Consider the following 22,760-nt stretch of genomic DNA (forward strand, 5'->3'; position numbering starts at 1 on the left):
AAGAATATCTATTAAAAATGTTAATGAAAATGTGTTTGGACATGTAAATTCCACAAATTGCTTTTGACTTAAAACATAGCGTTGGCAGGGGCGCCTGGGTGGCTCAGTCGGTTAAGTGGTCAGCTCTTGGTTTCGGCTCAGGTCAGGATCTCAGGGTCCTGGGATGGAGCCCCCGAGGTGGGCTCTGCATTCAGTAGGGAGGAGTCTGCTGGAGATTCTCTCTCTCTCTCCCTCTGCACCCCCCCACTCTCTCTTTCTCTCAAATAATTAAATAAAATTATAAAAACAAACAAAAAACCGTATCATTGACATGCTTAATTTTAAGTATAAATTTGCTCTTCAAGTCCCTTTGAGAACAAAGGTACAGTAGCAGTCTTTCTTTTTAAAGAACTGTATCTTTAGAAGGAAAGTTAGAATTAGACTGAAAATTAGTTAATTAAAAAATAGTGAAAATTTTCTTAAAAAAGCATGGCTACATATAGTAGTTTCTGTCCCTTACTCTGATTAACTTCACACCCTGATCCTGGCCTCATCACTAACAATCAGTCAATTCTCAGCTGTGCCTCTTGGAATCCCAACTGAAATAGGGCTCTCATTATTTCATGTGATGAGTTTTATGACCACCTATTTTAAAAAGTTTTGGCTTCCATGTATGTGTATCTGCCTTTTTCCTTTTTTTAGTGCAAACACCAATGGAGGAATTATCACCTGTCTGTCATTATTTTCAACCATTAGAAAGTATTACAGTTTATAAGTCTGTTTTACTGAATCATTTAGTGCCTAAATCCAGTGTAATACCAAAAAAGTCACTATAACAAAAATCTACACTATTGAAGGCAATGAAATTTATAAGCTTTCAGATATTAAAGGAAACAACTGGTTCCTGAAACAATTATGTACTTGACCCATATTCAGTCACAATCACTGTGGGAACTAGAAAGATGCATCATTTTAATAAGAATTTAGTGAATTAAGATCAGTGCCAGAAACAAAGTAGTACATCTAAATTCTGGACCATTAAGACACAGTCTATAAAATTACTTTGACTCAAGTTAACTGCAAAGTACTACTTTAAGAACACTGCGCAGCATTTCCTAACTCCCTTGGATGGTTGGTACATCTTCTGCATATAACCCCTTCCATGTGTGCATGATACGTTCTGAATTTCTGCATGGGGATTCTTATTATATGGTGTTACGTCCTGACTTCTTGATTATCCCCCCAAACATGAATTCCACATCTTGGAAAAAGGCATATTTTTATTGTTTTTTTTTTGTGTGTGTGTGTTTGTGTTCTTCTGTGTGAATGGCTTTTAATGGACTGAGTTAATCAAAGGAAATATTATGTAGCATGCATTTCCATTTGGGGACTTTTTAACTTATTTTCCTGCCTCCTAAAACCACCAAGAAAGAATCATAAATACCTGGGGGTGGGGAGATGAGTAGGGGATATAGAAAAGAAGTTGAATGTAGATTAAATTTTCACCTTTTTTTTTTTTCTCGTAAGTCAGCTATGGAATGAGAATAAGTGGTCACAAAGAAGGCATATACCTCAAGTCCTAATTTTCTAAAATGGAAGTCTCCTGTATTCATTCAAGATCTCTCCTGATTTCTTTTGCCAACATGAATATTCACCTTTTCAAGCACAATACATTGATCACTTCCATAACTTATCTTGGATTATAGCAGTTTCATTTGATGATAAAACTCTAAAACCAGAGCTGACTTCAATTTTTATTTTTATTATTATTATTATTTTTTAATTTGAGAAAGAGCACATGCACATGATCGGGGGAGGGGTGAAGGGAGAGACAGAATCCTCAAGCAGACTTGGCGAATAGCTTGAAGCCCAACACGTGGCTTGATCCCAGGACCCTGAGTCACCACGTGAGCCAAAATCAAGAGTGGACCGCTTAACTGACTGAGCCACCCAGGCACCCCTTATTTCAATTTTTAAAATAGAAGTAGGACAACTACCAGGGAAGAGATAAAACATTTGTGGTATATCCATAGGAACAGAGATCAGAGTGTGATAGGAAGCAGCACTGTGAATAAGTCGAGGTATCAGTATCTGCCCTCCTCAGCTTTAGTTATAAAGACCATTCAGTTCAACTTGTACTCTTGGTCTATGGATTCTAAAGCAAACCAAGCAGGATACACGCACTCAAGCATGCACACACACATATATCAACAATGGACTCATATATCTAATGCTGAATTTACTTTAAAGCTCTAAAGAATAAGAATCCATAGCACCGGGAAAAGGATGATAAAACTATATGACTATGGACTCTGAGAAACAAACTGAGGGTTCTAGAGGGGAGGGGGTGGGGGGATGGGTTAGCCTGGTGATGGGTATTGAAGAGGGCACGTACTGAACGGAGCACTGGGTGTTATACGCAAACAATGAATCATGGAACACTACATCAAAAACTAATGATGTAATGTATGGTGATTCACATAACATAATAAAAAAAAAGGAAAAAAACTATATGACAAGACACACAAAAAACAAAATATCATTTAAGATCATAAAGCTTGTAGTGGTCCTTTCCAATTCCATCCCCCCAAATATTGTATATGTCTGGTGTGTAGTGCGAATGTACATCCTAAGTTTGCAATAGCAGTGTGATTACAAAATCACAATTGAAATTGCACAATTGGAAAAAATTAATTTTGGAGGCTAATCAAAAATAGTTTTAGTGTATATATCCACATCATTGCAAATGGCAAGATTGCATTCTTTTTTATGGCTGAATAATATTTCATTATTCTTTATCCATTCATCAGATGATGGACACTTGGGCTGTTTCCATGATTTGGCTATTGTAGATAATGGTGCTGTAAACACTGGAGTACATGTATCTCTTTGAATTAGTAATTTTGTATTCTTTGGGTCAATACCTAGTAGTGCAATTGCTTCATCATAGGGTAGTTCTACTTTTAATTTTTTGAAAAACCTCCATATTGCTTTCCAGAGTGGCTGCACCACATTGCATTCCCACCAAGAGTACAAGGGGTTCCCTTTTCTCCACATCTTTGCCAACACCTGTTATTTTTTATGTTGTTGATTTTAAATTGAATAAAATTTTTAAAAATGATATATTTTAAAATATATAGGGTATAGCTAAAGAAGTGCTTAGAAGGATATTTATAGCGTTAAATATCAATTTCAGTAGAGAAACATGCCATGTCAATTCAATTATCTAAGCTTTTTTTTTTAGACTATTAAAATCTTAAATCAAGGAGACAAAGACATATATATACACACATAAAAATATATATTTAATATATATAATGATATAGTATATTATCTCATATATGTTATGCCTTTTATAAGAGACATAATAAAATGAAAAGACAAGTCATAAACTTGGGCAAAATAATTACTAACACATATGTGATAAAGCATTTATCCTTATTACATTAAAAAAAAATCAAAGTCAATAATTAAACAACCCAATTAAAAATGGGCACAGGCCTGAATAGACATCTCAACAACACAATTAAAAATGGGCACAGGCCTGAATAGACATCTCAACAACACAATTAAAAATGGGCACAGGCCTGAACAGACATCTCAACAATAACAACAAAATACTTATGCCAAATAATTACATAAAGAGATGTTCAAAATCATTCACCATTAATAAAAACTTGAAAAGTAAAACCACAATGTTTACCACTATACTACATTAAATAGCTACAATAAACTTTAAAAAGAATTAGCAAGTGTGGGAAGGATGCAAAGCAAATGAAACTTCTATACTTTGCAGGTGGGAATGCAAAATATTATAGCCACTTTAGAAAACAAACGGAGGTTTCTTAAAATGTTACACATGCACTTACCATTTGATATAACATTCTCATTCTAGGTATTTGTCCTAGAGAAATAAAAACATTTGTTCACATGAAACTATAATATATGTAAATGATCATACCCACATTATTCAAAATTCATTACCATCAAAAACTGGAAACAATCTGAATGTCCTCAAATGGGTGCTGGGCAAAGGAGCTTTGGTGCAACCATTCACTGGCATGCTCCTTGTCAGTAGAAATATGTGAACTACTGATACAGCAACACGAATGAATCTCAAATGCATTAAAAGAAAACAGACTTAAAAATCATATATAGTGTATAACTCCATTTATATGACATTCTTGAAAAAGTAGAAATATAGGGACTCAAACCACAAAAGATTAGTGGTTGTAGGTCCCTAATTACCACAAAGTGACATAAGGGAACTTTTGCGGAGATGGAAATGTTCTCTATCTTTTCTGTGAGGGTGGCAATGAGATTGTATACATTTGTCAAAATTCATAGAATTTTACACTAAAAAGGATGAATTTACTCTACGTAAATTATACCTTCATACAGATGGCTAATAGGTAATGAAAATATGCTCAACATCACCAACCATCAGGGAAATGCAAATCAAAACCACAATGAAATCTCACCTCGCACTTGTCAGGATAGTTATTATATAGAAGGATAAATGTCATTTTCCAACAAAGGATATTTAGCTTCATTGTACTTACCTTTATCAAATATTAAATATTTTAATAATTTTAAAAGCATTAAGAATGTGTACTTTTATAAATTATCCATAAAACTAACTACTACATAATATTTATAAATCTAAATAGGCAGTATCCAGGAAAGGCTTATTATTTTGAAATTTTATTCAGATCAGTGGATCCTTTATTCTACTCTGAGACATTGATGGTCCAAAGAAAAAGATGCCCTAAACTATATGCCCCATCTTGCTTCCTCTTATTCTTTAATTCTAGTTAGTTATCAGTCTTCAAAACAACAGACTAAACCTAACACTTAACAGTGTGCCAAGTATCTTTAAAATCTACATAATCTCATCAAGACTTTATAACCTGAGTTTGGCCTGACACTCACAGTTTCAGAAAACAGGGAGTGCATGCAATAGTGCATAAAATATCAGGGCTCTGAAAGTCCATGCCTGCTTATGGGAGTGTGTAATTTAATAAAGTGTTCATTGATGTCAGCGCCCTGGCTCATCACACTTGTGTTGATCTCAAGGCTACAGCACAGAGACTCCTACTGCTAATTAGATAACTGAAGTAAGATTACATTTTCTCTTGGAGACAGACGCAAAGGTGGGAAAGTTATTCTCAAAGGGATTTAGATTTTCAAGTATCTGACGGAACTGAACAAAAATAGGGAAGGGCACACTTTAGGGAGAGCCAGCTAGAGAAACAAACTCGACAGAGTTGCATTATAAATGAAAACAAAAGTTATGAAAGACACCACCAGGCTCCCACTGTTCCCACTTTATTCACACACAAATTTCTAACATAAATTATAAATAAGGAATAATATTTTTATGACTTACATAGTAAACTTTCTAACAATCTCTTGTAAATCCCAGAGAAATTCAAGAGCCGTGAGTTAGAATTCCATATATTGTATTTTACACTTTACTATCTAAAAGGATTAAAGGATGCCTATTAGCTATACTTTTCAAAATTATATCTGAAAAAGTCAAATTAACGATTTCTTAAGAGGAGTTGAATAATGTATCATTCACAGAGCTAGGAAGAATTTTTCATCTGAGATCATACAGATGGAAGTTTTGTTAATATTGAAGCAAAAGCAAATATTCTGTGATGATTTTCATAAAAGTATTTTATTAATGCTTTAAATATTTTATCTCTTAGTCTAACCTAAATATTAAAGATTATCTTGTGATAAAAAATTATCAACTCAGTATTCTTATAAAGGTAATTTTATATTTAAAGAAGCCCCCCTTTTTTTATTTGATAACATCAACCTGGACATTTTAGATGCCTGACAAACTGAATTCTTAGTTTGCTACTGAAATATCCTTGACAAGAAATGTTAGTATTAGGAAGAAGTACACTAAACAGTGTATGTGACACAATATTTTGTATTTTTAATAATAACATAGACATAGTCTTCAAAATAAGGAGATTGCAAATAGAATTATCACATTTTAAATCAGCAGTAATGAAAAAAGATATGGAAGAGTAATGGATTCTGTTAGCAAAATTAACCAACTTTCTTGACTTTTCTTACTTTACCTGTCAACACAATATGTGTTGCTCTTTAATGGTTTGATTTACTTATGTTCTGAATATTTTAACAAAAGATTTCAAAATATAAAGTATTAGCGCAAATTGCATTGTCTCAGTATTTGTGAAAAAAAAATAAAATTTTTATTATCCCATCACTTGATCAATCCATTCAATGAACAACTATTAGTACTTAGTTTAAACCAGATACTGTGATATATAATCAGTATTTAATGGCACAACAAAATTCTTTTAAACAAACTTAATGTTTAACAGGGAAAAAGTATTAACAATATAAACTGAAAAAACAGCATTTTTAAAGTTATTAAGATTTGTGCATTTAAAAAATTTCTCATGACACATGTTGCTAATTGCTACACCCCAATTAATTTAACACCATTCTTTGGACTGGAGATTTTGGGTGTTAGGCTCCAAGGGTTTGGATAGAATAAAGTGGTGATTATTTAGCACTGAGTTTCAAATTGTATTTTCTTTGGTGTATCTGTAGAAAGTCAATAATTGTTGAATTTGTAAAGCTTTACTAAGAACTTCAGTATGGAGAGAAGTAAGGATAAAATGCAGAATTCTCACTCTACTGGAAAGGAAGAAACCACTAGGAATTCTGAAGAAGGGCTCTCAGGAAAACAAACAGAATGGCAAGTGGTCAAAGAGGGTTAGTCTCCTGGCTCCTGACAATTTCTTCCTCTTCTATGCCTCTAGTCAACATCCTTAAGGCTGGGGGGGTGGGGGGAGGGGAAGTCAGAAGGACAGACTGGGTGCAGATAGAAATGGCTGATGAATGTGTCTAGGTGGGTGAGTCAGAGGGCAGCCTGACAGAGTCCCATACAATCAAGCATGTTCTGAAGAATCAACTTGTGAACCAGAACAAACACTAGAAGGGGGAGAGGAAAAGACAAGGAAGTGGGACAACAGACTTCAGTCACAAGATTACAACAGGACACTACCACAAAATATGAAGCCAGCCATACTACATCAGAGACTAGCACAACTCCGGGAGTATCTACCAAAATGAGCATCCCCGAAATGATTACAGGATAGTTTTTAAGGACTAGCTACTTTGCAACAGAGACCAACAGGTCTCCAAGAGACCAGACACTGCCGCCACAAGACCATGAGAGCTTCCCTGAAATGTTCTGCTTTCTGCTCTTCCTATTAGACTCCTCCCTGCATACACATTCCTCAGCCTGGCTTGAGTCATCTACACCACCGCTGACCATCTCCTAATCCCCCTGGTCGTCTGGCTCTGTTTCCATGATCAGACACCCATCAGAATTACTAACCATGTTGGTAGCTGTCAGATGTCCATTCACTTCTTCCCCTCCCAGTCCAGAATTCAGGCGATAACACCCGGTAAGCACTAAAATGCAAGACAGTGGTGCAGAGTAGAGGCGCTAGGAAGTAAAATCAGCGACTTTGAAGGGGTTCCTGGATGCAGAAATATTCCATATTGATATACATACACTGGATATTTTTAGCTAGTTGATCTTTTTTTTTTTTTTTTTGTAGGGCCTAATTTTATCTTGAGACAGTTCTGGAAAATCGACTTTCATATATGACCAATTATTACATTCCAACCACTGAGCAAAGTACTCTCTCTCACAAATGCTGTTAATTCTTAAAATACTGTGAATTAGATTTCTAATTATATAATTGAGAAAAATAAGGCAAAAACACTTAAGATGCATGCGTTGGGCTATAGAAAATAACATCATATTAAATAGCTTCTTAAATATAAATTGAATTCTTTAATCTTAATTTCAATAAACAGTAGTTCCATAGGCCATTTAAAAATTGCATTGACTAGGGTCATCTGTATTTTTACTCCCTTATTTTTACTATGCTAATTGTAATTGATTAAATTTAGAGATAGATATTTAAATATTAATATTTTTTCATATTATAAATATGAATGTTTGGTCTCCATTTCAAAAAAAAAACACTTATGAATTAAACATTACATTTTCTTTGAATAGCAATGCTAAATAGCTCTAACAAATGGAATTTGATCCCTGAATATAGAGATTATATACTGATTAATTTATTTTTGGTGAAATCTTCATACTAACATCAATAAATACTTCCTGGCAATATTCTCATTCTTAATTTTATTTTTCTCAGTCCAAATCCTCAAGAAGATTTTAAGTGCCTGTACTTACATGCATTTGGGGGTACAGAAGAAAGATGGGAAATGATAAAGAGGTAAAGAAACATAAACAGGTGAGAGTACTGAACAAAATAAGGATGCCGCCACTTTTACTGAGCTCCTAAGAGGATAACAATTCCCCCCTTGACCATCTCTGAAGGATCAACAATCAGTACTTATTAAAAGACAATAAAAAAAGAACAAAAAACCTCCAAAGGGTCAACATTGGCTAAGTGACTATTATAGGCCAGACATATTTCTATATAGTTTAAATACTGTTTCCCATTTTCAATTATTTACTGTTCTGGGAAAGGACTTTATTTTTTTTAAAGATTTATTTATTTGAGAGAGAGAGTGAGAGAGCAAGGGGAGGAGTAGTGGGAGAGGGAGAGAATCTCCAGAAGACTCCCCACTGAGTGTGGAGCCTGACCCCAGGTTGAGGGGGTCAATGTCACAACCTTAAGATTATGACCTAAGCCGAAATCAAATGGCGGTCGCTCAACCAACTGAGCCACCCAGGCACCTTGCGAAAGGACTATTTATTACTTTGTTTTGTATCCCTAGGACCTAGCATGGATCCTTGTATATACAGTCACTCAATAAATTATTGGAAACAATTATTGGAAAGTAACATATATTTTTTCCTTGGCAGGCTACCTACAACTAGATCATATAAACTATTAATCCCATTTAATTGATAAGTCACACAAGTCTGAGGAATTATGTAACATGTCTCATGTGACATCACTAGTAAGACTAAACTAAGATTTTATTTATTTTTTATTTTTATTTTTTTTAAAGATTTTATTTATTTATTTGACAGAGAGAGACACAGCGAGAGAGGGAACACAGGCAGGGGGAGTGGGAGAGGGAGAAGCAGGCTTCCCACCGAGCAGGGAGCCCGATGCGGGGCTCGATCCCAGGACACTGGGATCATGACCTGAGCCGAAGGCAGATGCTTAACGACTGAGCCACCCAGGCGCCCCTAAACTAAGATTTTAAAACAGTCTCTTTCCTTCCTCTTTATTATATTATCTTCTAACAATAGACTGTTTAACTTGTAAAATAGCAATAAACATAGTTATGCAAGAGAGTATAAAAGACGATCACGAGAAATGTTGTTTAAAAATTCCTATCTCCTATTTTTCAGCATAGGTTTTATTAATTGGTAGGTATATGTCTACCATGGTCCCCAGTGATGATCCCTTCCTCCTGGTATTCACAATCGTGCATGTAATCCCTTACTCTTGAACGTTGGGCTGACTTAGTGACTTGCTTCTAACCAACAGAATACAAGAAACATGAAGAGATAATAATTCTAAAGATTGTGACTTACATTTTGCTAGCAGACTCTCTCTATTGCCTTCTCTGCTTACATGCTCGAATGACAAGCTGCCATGTTGGAGAGGATCATGTGACAAGCAGCTGACCCTGGCCCATGGCCAAGAGCCCTCAAAGAACTGAGGTCCTCTGTCCAACAACCTGTGAGGAACTGAGTTCTGCCAACAACCATCTATTCAGTCCCTCTCATGCCTCCTTTGACTGTGAGAAAGATCCTAAAGCATTGGATCCAGCCAAGTTATGCCTGGATTCATGACCCACCACCACTGTAATATAATCAAAGTACATTGTTTTAAGTAGCTAAATTTTCTGATAATTTGTTACATGTTAATATATAACTTATATGGTAAAATTCAAAAAAATTAATTTTTAAAAAGAATCATATATTCTAGAAAAAGGTATCAGTTGCTTATAATCATGAAAATATATGTAGTAAGGGGACAAAGTGTCCTAAAGGCCTATTGGAAGTAAGAATAGTTACTTGAACTACAATAAATGCCATATTTTATGTGGTTCCAATTGCAATAAGGTATTTCAAAAAGAAAATTTTTCAAAAACAGTCATTTGCTTTTTGTATATACCCTATTTCTTATGACCTGCTGTAAATATATCTATGAGCAAGTATAAATAACTAAGTGGTTGATAAGACTCATTTTTACAGCAATTTGATTCACTTTTATAGCCTTGCTAGCAAAAAAAAAAAAAAAAAAAGATTAAATCATCTTTATTTTCTATGTATCCTCTTACTTTCATGTATAGTAGTTTTCAAAATTTTGTTCATTGTTTCCATTGCATTCTTTGCCTTATTCTTTGGCTTGCAAGCATCCTCTTCACTGGGAAAAAAATGAAGTATAGCTTTGATTTACTATAAAAATGAAAGGAAGTCCTTGGAAGTATTTGAGGCAGCTTGTAAAGACATTCTCAGTAAGTAGGAATTTGGACCGTGTTGCAACATAGGGCGTTCTAACAATTGTCTGAAGCTTTACACAAACTATTTTGGGGGCACATAATTTATTGGTCATTGAAGAACCCATCTCTTGCAAAGATACAATATATAGTACAGATGAAATGTTTATATTATCTTTTGAGTAGAGAGACTTCTAACAGAAGGGCCTTTGTGAATGGGCTTCTATTTGTTCTCCCATCCCCACTGAAAACACCTTGACTTAACTATTCAGTAAGCAGATGTTTGTTGAGTTAAGCATTTGTTTAAGAATAGAAAAATTACAGATGGAACCTGAAATCTAAGGAATTATTTATTTGTAGGGATACCTAAACACCAAAACTAACCGATGATCTTCAGAGTAAAAATATGTGTTCTAGAAGGGTCTGACTAAAGTCAGATCAGACTGCTAAGGCACATAGTCTCATAATTTTGGCAGGGTGTTTTCTGGTTCTGTTGTATGGTTGATGTTAGTATATGGCTATAATACAAACACAGTGGATCTGAAAGTATTAAAAAAGTAATCACTCATCTTTTTTTTTTTTTTTTAAGATTTTATTTATTTATTTGACAGAGAGATAGACAGAAGAGCACAAGCAGAGGGAGTGGCAGAGGGAGAGGGAGAAGCAGGCTCTGCACTGAGCAGGGAACCTGATGCGGGACTCGATCCCAGGACCCTGAGATCATGACCTGAGCCGAAGGCAGATGCTTAACCATCTGAGCCACCCAGGCGCCCGTAATCACTCATCTTGATAGGACAAACACTGTGAGATCTAAGGACAGACCCTATCATTGCCATGATAATTTATGAAGTGGGAAAATGGAAACAAGTATAGATGAAAGGCATGTTCAAATAATGGGACCTGGCATAACACAACATGCAGTATATTCCCTTCCTAAACTCACAGAGAAATAGAAAAATATCTATTACTGTCATGAAATTAATTCTAGCTTGCACCCTTTCAATGACAGCCACACTTCCTCCTGATTGTATGGTATAGAATTTAGACAACATAAATTTGGAACAGAAAAAGCAAGAATCATGAAACTGTATTTGTTGATCTCACTGTAATTGAGGATGGACACACGAATTTTTAAAAATTCGGAATAATAGAGAGTTGGTAAGTATTTGGTAAAGGATCCAGCATGACACTGCGGAAGCTGGTGAAATGGGGGAACAATCAGTCCCACTATGTTTTCTCTGACATTGACTTTGACAACCTTCTCATTGCCTGGACCACCATCTGATGAAGCTAGTTTTGTTGTGTTTTTCAGACAAGATAAGCAGAGATCCAGGCACAACTATCAGGCTACTGGTGTCTGCAATAATTCTGTCTGCCAACTAAACTGATATTTGGGGATGAATCCTGGCCACTATTTAAACTGAGGCAGAACACAAGATCCATATTTATCTCAGCTTTCGTTCTTCATTTTGCCACCTGCTTGCTCATTGTTTACCTGTCACATCCAAGAGAACAGGGCTTATATTCTTAATGTAACCCCCCCCCCCCCCCCCTTTTCTGTTGCCTAGAATAGTAGCTGACGAAATGTGCAGGCTTTGGCTTCAACCATCACGCCATCTCCAACTGCAGGAGATTAGCACCTGGAGGCATTCACACGTTCTGGTGTCTCCAGCGAGTGTGGCCACTACCACTCATATACATTCTTAAATATGCTTTTTTTCTTTTTAAATTAAATTCAGGTATACTTTATAGGTAAAAAAATGCACATATTTAGTGTATGCATTTTGATGAGTTTGGATATATATTCACACACCTGTGACATCATCACCACAATCAAGGTAATAAACATGCCCGTCACCTCCAAAAGATTTTGTGCATCCCTTGTTTTTTGGTTTTTTTTGTTTTTGTTTTTGTTTTTTTGTTTGTGTGTGTGTGTGTGTGTGTGTGTGTGTGTGTCTGGTAAAAACACTTAGCATGAGATCTACCCTTTTAAATTTTTAAATGCATAACACAGTATTATTAACTATAGGCTCTATGTTGCATAACAGATCTCTAGAACTTATTCATCTCTTGTAACTGTAACTTTATATCCATTGAATGCCAACTCCCCATTTTCTCTTCCCTACATTGTCTCAAGTTGCCCAAGTTACTCAGAATGCATTATAAACTGTTTCTATTTTTCTAATGTCATCTTTCATCTATTTCTCTTGGTTGGTTTTCTTCTCCCTCCATTTATTTCCACCAATACATCAAGACCATTTCTGCATCAGGATCTTTATACCTGCTTCTCCTCCTGTTGTGGAAAACTCTTTGCTCACATTTTGCATATAACAGTTTTCACATTTCTCAAGTCTCAACTCAAATATCACCTCCCTCAGAAATTTCTGTCTTACTTAAAACTAGGCATCAAAGACATTCTTGTTCACTTCACCTCATTCATTTTTTTAAAATTGTATTTTATTATGTTATGTTAGTCACCATACAATACATCATTAGTTTTTGATGTAGTGATCCACAATTCATTGTTTTTGTATAACACCCAGTGCTCCATGCAGTACGTGCCCTCTTTAATACCCATCACCAGGCTAACCCATCCCCCCACCCCCTTCCCCTCTAGAACCCTCAGTTTGTTTCTCAGAGTCCATAGTCTCTCATGGTTCATCTCCCCCTCTGATTTTACCCCCTTCATTTTCCCCTTCCTTCTCCTAATGTCCTCCATGTTATTCCTTATGTTCCACAAATAAGTGAAACCATATGATAATTGACTTTCTCTGCTTGACTTATTTCACTTAGCCTCATTCATTTCTTTTGCAGATTGTATCACGCAGTGATATGAGTGCTATTTTTATCTATTTAATTCTTTGTCATCTATTTCTAAAATACATCTACATGACTATAGGGAACTAATATTTATTGTTCTTTGTTGCATCCACAAACACAGAGCAGTGCCTAGCACATTGCAGAACAATATTCTGTTAGCAAAAAATCAAATGAAATGGAGAATGAATGAATAACTTAAGTCTTTTCTAAATCTAGGGAGTTTCCTTAAAGTCTTCTCTATCTATCATGAATTGTGCTTCTTCTCATGAGTATAAAGCTCCAAATAATATAGACATACCTCTTTAACTTTCACTTGACTTCCAGGTACAATTTAGATTCTCATTTTCAAGCCTATCCATCAGACTGAATTTTTTTATACTGATGATGCCATAAATTAATTCATATATGTGATTCCATAAAGTGATCAAGTCATGTCTTTTGGAAATAATGCCTTGAAGCATGAAGTGGTCCTTACTGTGATTAGCCACGGCAGATGTTCACTACCCAAATCTGTTGGCAATTAGAGGTTATGATTTTGACGATAGCATTTTGTAATTTATCTTTCCACATTGTCAAGCTAGCATCCCTTCTGTTACTTTAAATTATTTCAATAAGAACCATACTCTATTCATGCAATGTTACCTATAATTATTTTATCTTATGCTTTTTTGAAAGAAAATATATATTCCATGACATTGCATGGGTTTAGTTCTTTTCAGCAGGTTCAAAAGAAGAGGAGGGTCTGTGTGTAGTAATCTTCAAGACATATCCAGGTTTGGTTAAAAAAGAAAAGTAGACCAGTTATTTCATATTTCTGCTGCAAAAGCCAAGTAATATTTAAATATTCACTACTTAACTCATTAAAAGAAGAATGATTTTTTTTGTGTGTATGTAATGAGAATTAGGAATTTTTTTAAGCAATAACTTTGGATTATAATTAGCATTATGGTTTTCAAGATTTCTTGCATTTTTAGGAAAGAACATTGAATATGGATTCTATACTTGGGGATTTCTTAAAGCTGAAAGACAATAAAAAGAAGAAAGCATAAAATTAATAGTTATAAAACAAATGGTAACATTGATAAATGTGAATGAAGTTAATACAAAGTTGGGGCTATTACTAGATTGCAATTGTTTTGGAAACCCTGGACATAACTAATACTCTCTATATTAAAAAAAAAAAAAAGTATTGCAAAATCAATTGTTCCTGTTTTGTGAAAATTTAGATGAGGAACAAAATGAAATTTATTCTCCACAATGTTTTAGTAGGCATTCAGATGCTTTCATTGATTCTAGATAATCAGAGGACTCAAATTCTTATCTATTAAACCACTGGACTAAGGCCGAAGTCTTGTGTTTATCAATTTGCATGTCAGCTAAGTTTACTCTGTGGCATGACCATAGATTATACTGGTCCTCGGAGTGCATGTGTGTGTGTTTTTTTTGTTTTTGTTTTTTTCCTCTAGCAGCTATCTTATAAATATACCTTTTTTTTTTCAAGAACATCTAAACAAGATAGTTATTCTAGAAAAACACAAATCTCTCATTATTATGATTCCATTGGATTTAATATCGCATCCTTTTAAAGCATGTATCCCTTTAGTCAAAAATATCTGCAAGGTTGTTACTGCAAAGGAATGGCAAATCCAGCCTCTTGCAAATGCATAAAGTTGTATTCATAGTGAATTTATATTAGTTTTTTTGACAGTGGCACTGTTAATATTTTGGACAGGAAAATTCTTTGCTGTGGTGGGAGGGGGGACATCTTGTGCAAAGGAAGATGTTTAGCAGCAACCCTGGCCTTTATTCACCCACTGCCAGGAGCAATGACACCTTGCTCAATCGTGACAGACAAAAATGTCTCCAGATATTGCCAAATGTTCCCTGGGGAAGTAGAAGCAAAATTGTCCCCAATTAAGAACCACACAATGGTAACATCACTTAAAATATTTATATTTAGATGAATAACTTAATTAAGGACTGAAAGCAAACCCTAAATAAACTGTGTAAGTTTAAAAGGAAAGGAAGATTGAGGGCTGAAATCAGAAGCTGACTAAAGTCCTGAAAAGAGGTATGCATTGGGCATATGTTTTCTAATTAATTTGTATGCAAACTTAGAAGGTAAGTCAATTTTTTTTATAGAATATCATTCTATTTTCCCATTTCTAAGCTATTTTTATAAAAGCTTGAAGTTCAAAATGACCTAAGAGTTCTTCTAATCCAAATCAGTAACTGTATAAATACAAAAAATGAGTCATCATAGGGGTAAATTATTCCCCCAAGGGTTCATACTGGCAGAGTTAATCTAATAATCCAAAACTCTAGACTCCAGTCACACCAAATTCCCTAACACATTCCGTATGTTCTCAGGCGAACACAGGTTCTCCCCTGCAGCACACTGAACCAAAACTCAGGGAAATATCTAAAAGCTCCTTTACACTGAAGTATGTGATTGATATGGTTTAGTAAGTTCTGTAATAATTGGCATAGATACTAGCTGAAAAATTGGCAATTGAGGAATGTGGGAGAAGATAGAGGCAAGAATGCTTAGGTTCAGAGAAGCTCAAAAAGTCACTTTTTGTAAGGAACAGCATACAGTAAATATTTGTTAGAGTTTTTATCCTAAGAGTCTGTCTAACCGTCTATCTTTATTCTTCCCTTGGTTTTCATTAGAATGCATTAACTCAACATACCTTTTTGAAAGAAAATCTTCATTTTTGGTTTGGACGCAATAATGACAATAAAATATTTGTGGTATTTTTGATGACTTAGTGATATCGGCTTACCTGATAGGTACAGTACTGCCCACATTTAAAAAGAAACAGTTGGTACTAATTTAAAATATGGGAAAAAAACATATATTCAGCCAAATTTAGTGATGAATATATTGATTATTTGAAATACAATTGGATTCTCATAGCCTAGGTATGTCAACATAAATTCCAAATGACTTAAAGAGGAAATGTAAAAGCGAAGTTATCATTTAATATTTTTTCAGATCTTAGAAGGAAAACAGAAGACTAGAGAAATATCCAGCCACAAATTAATGGGAGATGCTATGAAGGAATAATTAAACAACCACTTCTAAGTCTTCATTTGCTTTTTCTGTTAGGGCTATATATCTATACTCTTTACCATGCACCTCTAAAGAGAAGAGCCTCCTTGTTGAGTTAATGACATCCACATCCCTACTCCATTCCCTTTCACGTTGGTCATGTAACTTGGTTAGGCCAGCTGACTGGCAGCCTCAGGATCAAGAGGACTACTAAGACTTTGTTTTGTTTACACAAGAACATCAAAGAAATAGCTGACAAATATAGCTTTGAGTTTATTTCCAAATATGCATTAATTTCATACCAGTAGGGAAAAGATAATTTGGATACTTTTTGAGAAAAAACTGAAGGAAAAAAAAAAGACAACTTAGGATCCTGATGGAATCTAAATCAAAATGAACTGAAAGGTAATTATAAAAATATCACACCACCATTATAGACAAGGACCTTTTAAAACATCTTTAAAGAAAAAACTGAATATATTAAATAAGATAAAAATACAATCAATGTAAAAGCTGTAATAATAACAAACCTACACATTTTTAAGAACCACATACATATTTGGAAAAACTATATGCAACATATACGATAAAAGATTTAATACTTCTAAGGGACAAAGTACTTTGACAAATTAATAAAAAAATGAGAACCACAATAAAAAAATGAGTAAAAAATGAATAGGCAATGCCTCCCAAAAAGATAAGAATCAGTATATTATATATTTGTCACTATTTTTGCTGACAAGTCTATTTCAAATACCTTTTCAATATTGATTGAATGACCTGTCTTTTAATTCCTGAATCCCAAGACAGAATTCCAACGAACAGATTTCTCAGCCTCCTTTGCAGTTAGGAAATCCACATATGAATTTGGCTGCACAAATTTGATGCATCACAAATTGAAATGATACATAAATTGGTAAAAGTGTTTGCAGGCAAAAGAACCTCAGGGCAATAAAGGAAATGTTGACTTTATTATCAAGCCTGGTAGAGCTGATGGCTCAAAAAAAAAAAAAAAATCCAGCTGAAATTAAAAATGAAATTTTACCATCCCATTGTCTGCAGTAGCAAAATAGCTAATTAAATTATAACCTATGGTAACCCACAGTAAAATGCTCACTGAGCACAAGGCTTTGAGGAATCAGGTGGCTGTTCCAAGAGATCAATATATAAGGCATGAGGAATGCGTGAATTGTGAAAGAGTTGGTTGTTTCAAATTTTACTGACAGCTGAAGGAAGAATAACAAGCTCAAAGACCTAAATCTTGGCTCAGGGTACAGAGAGAAACCATGGGAGTTTTATGACTAATAAAATAATCTTGTATCATCTACAACTGTAAACCTAAGGCAGAGCACTAAACTCGAAAATTTGATCCTGCCAATTATAAAATGTTAAGTTGGTTCACACATAGCCTCATTACCACCACAGCATGAAAACTAGTGAATTAATTTAGAACAAGTAAGATTCTGAATATTGGAGAAGGGAAATGTGGTAAGATCCAGATGGCTTAGTGTCCCCCCAAATCCCAAATATCCCTGACTCTTCACTTTTAGCAAAAGCAACCCTTCCTTCCAAGTGCAATAAGGCCCTTTTTTGCTTTTGCTTAAAATCCAATAAGGACCTCATTTGCGAGAGTTACTTTACAAGGGAAAACTATTCTTATTATGTCCATCTTCTACCATTTCTTATTACCTCCTGATCTAAATTAGAATTAGAAACCGATGTGCCCAAAGGAGACAATTACAAATTCAGATTCTAGAAGACATGATTAAGAATAAAAACATTGCAAGAATTTTTGGATTTGTATCAGCAAAAATCTAAAAAATACATATAGTATTAAATTTTGAAAGTAATAAACCCAGGATTACAGAACATCATTTTATAATGAAACATTTATTAATATGTTGCCCTTCCCGTAAACTTTAGAATTACTGTGCTAACCTCAGCACATGATAATGGGGTTTGCTTTGTTGCTTTATTAGCTAATTAAAACATGGACTTAATGAAGACTCTGAGATGCCCAAAACTCTTTGCTATTTTGTGTATAAAGAGATTCATTGAATTAAGGAAATGAGAATGGTAGAGTAGTTTTATCATATGTAATTCACTCAATTTACTCCTTATGTATCTTAAAAGAGGATAAAAAATTCTTTCTAAACTGCATATTAAGAAATACATACATGATGGCATACCAGCATCTTCAAAAAGTATTGTAGAGGTTTTTCCTTGTTAGCTCAGAATGCTGCTAAGAGATTATGCAGTTAAAAAAGCTTCCCTATTTCCATGGACATGATTAGACCCTTGAGTATTGGTATTTGAGAGCAAATTTGAGAGTATTTGAGAGCAAATAATACCAATGGACCATCAGATGCAAGATGTAATTTCTATAATTAATAGTGGTTCAAAAGAGCATTTTTCAATGACTAATTGATATAGTCTCTAGGACTGAAACAGATGTACAGCCCTTCAAGGTCTGCAAGAATTATATAACTGAAAATCCTTTAGGTTGGTCAGGCAGAAAAATGACTCTCCAACTACAACAGAGATTTGTGTCTTCAGCCAAATTCCAGAACTGTGTCACTTCAAAGACTCAGAGACCAGTGAATGATTAAGTATTTGACCACACCTGGGTAATAACCATGATAACAGCAGAAATATCTTCTACCTAGTTTTTCCAAATGAGATTTTCTGGGTTAACTGTGAACTAGGAGGACAGAAATAGCTAGACATTTTGAGAACTTTGACAAAATTTTCAAGCTTATGAAAATACTTAGGGACCTAAAAGATTTTCTGATCCACTACCCAGAATGGGGACAAATGAGTGTTAAAATGGACTTTTGATCTAATTTCATCTCATGATCAGCTCAGTGAAGCCTCAAACCTATCCAATATCAATGTACACAGTTTCTGGCCATATTATTGAAATGAACATGCTCAGAAACTGGAAGAAAATCCCCAATAGATAGCTAGCATTCATTCCTTTTTCCTCTTTCTTTTTAAATATTTAATTTCACATTCAGATTTTTATACTCCACTCCTACCTTGCCAGCTCATGTACCTAAAGGAAAGACTTAACCATATCCAATTTTACAAATTCCAGTAATCCCATGCCCTTTGTTCTTGATGGCTTCAAGGATAGAATTCCAAGAGGATCTCTTTAGTTATTCCTATGACAGATCTCTTTCACTCTTTCTCTCTTTCCTGCCTGCTAGTCATTAAGAAGAAAGCATGTAACCTAGATTACTACTATTTTACAACCATAAGGGGCCTTATCACTGGAAGAATTCAAAACTGTGAATGAAAAAATAGATGCAGAAGAAACCAGGTTCTTAAACAGCATAGAATCCCTATATCAGACAACTGTAAGGTTGACCCCTCTCTGGTCTTCTAGTTAACTGAACCAATAAATTATTTTAGAGATGGAACTAGATTCACTAACTAGAAGTTCACTAAAATTTGCAAACAAAATCATCCTAACTTTCTGTGACCAGCTGTGGATGCATAACTGAAAATAAAATGGTATTTGTTGGTTTAACTCTATATACAGAACAATGTATTATAATTACATTAATTATGAAATTTTTTCTAGCCCAGGTGTTTAATTTTTTCTTGATGAGAAAGCAATTTTTTTATTAAACAAGAAGAATTCTGGCCATCTTAACATTGAATATGAAAAAAAAAATCATGATACCATTACTCACTTGGTAAATGTGAGATATTTCTAAATAAATTTCCAGTTAAGAAGATATTTAATGATCACTTCAGTGCAATTTATACTTCCTGAGAATTTGCCATTTGAATCCCTAAGGGTGTGTTTTGTTAAAGGTAATATCTTATTCATTAGAACCACTAAGACATTTCATAAGGGGTTTAAAATTTATCAAAGGACTTACTTATTAATGTTGTGTCATAGATTTTACCTGTTATTTAAAGGTTTTAAAAATAGTTTCAAAAAAGACATAAGGATTTGAAATTTTGAACATTTGAGTCTTAAGTCTAAACCACAAATTTACCCAGTGAATAGTTTAAAACCTATAACTTCACTAATATAATTCATAAATCTAGTACACAATGTCAGGTATTTTAAGTTAAATAATTTATGTCCAATTTTCTTCCTAAAGTTGAGATGCTCACATGTAATTTATATTCAATTTTGTGGAAAAGAATCTAATTTACATCTTGCTGAAATGTGTAAATGGGTGCTTAGAGTTACCCTTTCCATGCTCTTGCCCTTTCAATTTAAAGATATAAGTTAACAAACACGTGTATAAATATTTAAGGATTAGGAAATTCACATCACTATTATATATACTCTTACTAATTCAAAAATAAACTCATGTTTTGAGTTATTTTTAAGTTTGACTGTTTTCGTAGATTACTGAACAATCCTACAGAACACACTAAAACAATAAAGAATAACACATAAAAATTAAAATTTTGACAGAGGCTCTTGAAATTTGCAAATAACTGAAAATTTTAAAAATCAAGAAAAAAATTTTAAATACATATTGAGGGTGATTAAGAATATAGGAAATTTATTACCAACACTATGCAATGCCTCTAGATACTTCTTAATATATCATTTAATTTCAGTATAAAATAACCTCTACAAAAGAAAGAGAAGTCTAATTAAAGAAAATGAAATGTCTTCTAGATACTGATTTCAAGATCATGAATAAACATCCGATTAAACTGTTCTAATATTCAAGCATTACTTAGATAATTATACACTATAACTTCTTTTTCCATCTATAATTCTATGAAGTGGTCAGCATCAGTTAATGGACCACCTGTTTAAACAGTTAAATGGTTCTCAGTTAGATAGAACCAGTACTTCCTTGAAATCACTAAGTCAGAATATAATTAAGATCAGAGCTTAAAAGATACAGTAAGTACAAATTTAGATCCTTAATAAAAATATAAAATTCAAAAAAGAAAAAGGGGTTCATGCTTGTCCACTTAATATTTGTGCATAAAAATAGTATAGTCAAATGAATCCTAATAGTGCATTTAAATTAAGTAAATATTATGTTAATTGAAAATATGTAAAATAGGGGCGCCTGGGTGGCTCAGTCGTTAAGCCTCTGCCTTCAGCTCAGGTCATGATCCCAGTGTCCTGGGATCGAGCCCCGCATCGGGCTCCCTGCTCTGCGGGAAGCCTGCTTCTCCCTCTCCCCTCCCCCTGCTTGTGTTCCCTGTCTCACTCTGTCTCTCTCTGTCAAATAAATAAATAAAATCTTTTAAAAAAAAAAAAAAGAAAATATGTAAAATATAAGTGGCAATAAAGCACTCAGCAACCAGCTTTACAGAATTTGCATGTTCAACCATAGTTGTCCCCTTAACTCGTTTGAACTTTTGCTTCATAACTAATTAGCCTTCAGTAACATTCCAAAGAGTGCAGTTTCCTCGGACCAAAAAATTACTGCCATCTTGACCATGTCAAATTATTTTAACCCAATATCACCCAAAATTATGCTTATCATAATAGCTCATTTTTTTCAGAGATGGGCTCTTGAACGGACAAATGATAAATCACCTTAGGATCTATATAAAATGGATGAAGGGAGGAATGAACTCCTACCAAAGGCACATTGAGATTGGACACTGATGAATTGGGGGGTATAATCTACCTTTTTCACAGCTGCAGGAGATACAGAAAAATCACAAAACATTTTTGACAATGGTATATAAAATGAAGCTGGAGAGAGATTGCTAAAATTCTTAGTCTCTTTGGACTGCTATGGTATAAAAATACCATTGACTTGGTGGCTTAAGAAACAAATATTTATTTTTCATAGTTGTGGATTCTGGGAAGTCCAAGATTAAAGTGCCAGGAGAGTCCATGTCTGCTGATAATCCACTTCCTGGTACATAGGCCGCCATTTCCTTTTTGTGTCCTCACATGGTGGAAGGGGCAACGGAGGCCCCTGGGGTCCCTCTTATAAGGGCACAAATCTCATTCATAAGGCTATGCCTTCCTCATCTAATCACCTCTCAGGGCCCCACCTGCAAATACCCTCACATTGAGGATTAGGTTTCAACATAAATCCTGGTAGGATACAAACCTCAGTCTATAGCAGATCTCTTATAATTCTAAAACTGTATGACTCTATGACCAAGAACCCATTTAAAGGTGGCTAACTAGGTTTGTAGGTATATTGATGGTGATGAAATAAAGTAACGTCCTAATGAATCTTCTTACCCCAAAGATACAAGTGTAGTGATCTGAAGGGCCACCTGCACCCCAGTGTTTATAGCAGCAATGTCCACAATAGCCAAACTATGGAAAGAGCCCAGATGTCCATCAACAGATGACTGGATAAAGAAGATGTGGTGTGTGTATACACACACACACACACACACACACACACACACACACACACACACAGTGGAATATTACACAGCCATT

At 34.5% G+C, this 22,760-nt stretch overlaps 1 protein-coding gene across 6 annotated transcripts in view; it reads right to left on the reverse strand.

Annotated features, from left to right (window-relative positions):
- Positions 1–22,760, reverse strand: part of LOC116639253 (cadherin-10) — a 177,600-nt gene that overhangs the window by 124,463 nt on the left and 30,377 nt on the right. For 2 of the 6 annotated variants that reach the window (XM_032415446.1, XM_032415448.1), the window contains exon 2: positions 3,849–3,883. The exons of 2 other annotated variants lie outside the window; for them this stretch is intronic. The gene's annotated coding sequence lies outside the window, so the exon portion shown is untranslated. Of the gene's footprint in view, positions 1–3,848; positions 3,884–9,568; positions 9,929–22,760 lie in introns of those variants that run through there. 2 more of the 6 variants (XM_032415447.1, XM_032415444.1) reach the window with 2 other exon arrangements.

This window comes from Phoca vitulina, unplaced genomic scaffold (assembly GCF_004348235.1).
Source record: "Phoca vitulina isolate PV1807 unplaced genomic scaffold, GSC_HSeal_1.0 scaffold17, whole genome shotgun sequence".
Classification (NCBI taxonomy): Eukaryota; Metazoa; Chordata; class Mammalia; order Carnivora; family Phocidae; genus Phoca; species Phoca vitulina.